The sequence below is a fragment of the Lepidothrix coronata genome, unplaced genomic scaffold (assembly GCF_001604755.1).
Source record: "Lepidothrix coronata isolate B3197 unplaced genomic scaffold, Lepidothrix_coronata-1.0 Scaffold402, whole genome shotgun sequence".
NCBI classification, from domain to species: Eukaryota; Metazoa; Chordata; class Aves; order Passeriformes; family Pipridae; genus Lepidothrix; species Lepidothrix coronata.
In genome coordinates, this window is record NW_016690582.1 from 88320 (window position 1) to 89934 (window position 1615).

Sequence of the window (1615 nt, forward strand, 5' to 3'; positions counted from 1 at the left end):
AAAAAAAAGGGATATTGATCGGGAAGAGACGGGGCTGGAATGAAAGCGGGGCTGGAGGAGGCTCGGGTCGGGTTTGGGGGTTTGGGAGCTCCGGCCCCGCCCGATGGGGAGGTTGGAGCCGAATTCCCGGGAAAAACGGCTCCGGGACCCTCTGGTCCGTCCCCATTTGGAGATTGGAGCCGAATTCCCGGGAAAAACGGCCCCGGGATGCTCCCGAGGGTCTTTGTGACACCTGGGGAAGGTGACAGGCTGGAGGTGGGAATTTCCCTGGAAAAGTGGCTCTGGAAAAATAAAAATCACCCCCCCACACCCCATAAATTCGAGGGAATTCTGCTCCACGGTTCCAGAAAAAAAAATCGGGAGTGTGGAATCCAGGAGAGACTCAAAAAATCCAGGGTGGGGGGAAAAAAGCCCAAACGAACCAAAAAGGGGAGGAAAATCCATCCGAGTAAATTTGAGGGAAAATGATGAGGAAAAAATTATAGGAAAAATGATATAAGGAAAAATAATGTAAGGAAAAATAATGTAAGGAAAAGTAATATAAGGAAAAATAATATAAGGAAAATTATAAGGAAAAGTAATATGGAAAAATAATGCATAGAAAATAATAAGGAAAAATAATAAGGAAAAAAATAAGGAAATTAATAAGGAAAAATTAAAAGGAAAAATAATAAGGAAAAATGTATGGAAAATTATAAGGAAAAATTACAAGGAAAAACAATAAGGAAAAATTATAAGGAAAAATAATATAAGGAAAAATAATTAATAAGGGAAAATGATAAGGAAAAATGATAAGGAAAAACAATCTAAGGGAAAATCCTTCCTCCCCCACGTTTTTCCACCCCCTTTTCCCACTAGGAAAACATTCCAGAGGGAACGTGGCGGATGATCCTTAATGGAGCTCCAGGCACTTCTGAACATTCCCTTTAATTTCCCGGTGATTGGGTTTAATTTCCCGGGAATGGGGGGCCTGGGAAAACCGGGAATGGCTCCAGGTAATGAAGGTCGTTCATCATCCGGGGGAGGGAGGAGGAGGAGCGGGAAAGGTTTGGGATGAGGCGGAAAAAGGGTCGGGATTGGGGGGTCAGGGGGGGTTTGGAATTGGGGATTGGGGAGGGGGGAAACTGGGAATGGGAAAATGGGGAATGGGGCAGTGGGATTGGGGGAAGGGGGAAACAAGGAATTGGGAAATGGGGGAAACAGGGATTTGGGGACTGGGGAAATGGGGAACTGGGATTGGGGAATGGGAAAGCAGTCCTGGAATGGGAAACTTGGGAAGCAGGGAATTGGGGAATTGGGAAACTGGGAAAGCAGGGAATTGGGGAACCAGGGAACCGGGGAACTGGGAATTGGGGAAGAAATGGTGGAACTGGGAACCAGGAGCCCCTTTCTTGGGATCATCTCTCAATGGGTCCTGCAAATCCCACCTTTTGGCACCAAATCCCTGTTTTCCAGGTCACAAATCCACCCCAAGCCTCATTTTCCCCCCCTCTCCTCATTCCTGGGAATCCCCCTGATCATTCCCGAGCCCAAACATCCCAGACACAGCAGAGGGAAAGGAGGAGTTTTATCCCAAAAATCCACCAAAAAAAATACCAGAAGAAGGGGGGGGGGG

General features: G+C 46.7%; 1 protein-coding gene and 1 long non-coding RNA gene across 2 annotated transcripts in view; one reads left to right on the forward strand and one right to left on the reverse strand.

Annotated features, from left to right (window-relative positions):
* The window catches only part of LOC108509774, a 14364-nt gene extending 13296 nt beyond the window's left edge, over positions 1 to 1068 (forward strand). Inside the window, exon 4 of the long non-coding RNA XR_001878699.1 lies at positions 859 to 1068. This is a non-coding gene — a long non-coding RNA (uncharacterized LOC108509774). The remainder of the gene's footprint in view (positions 1 to 858) is intronic.
* The window catches only part of LOC108509773 (LIM homeobox transcription factor 1-alpha-like), a 14783-nt gene that overhangs the window by 9903 nt on the left and 3265 nt on the right, over positions 1 to 1615 (reverse strand). The window lies entirely within an intron of this gene.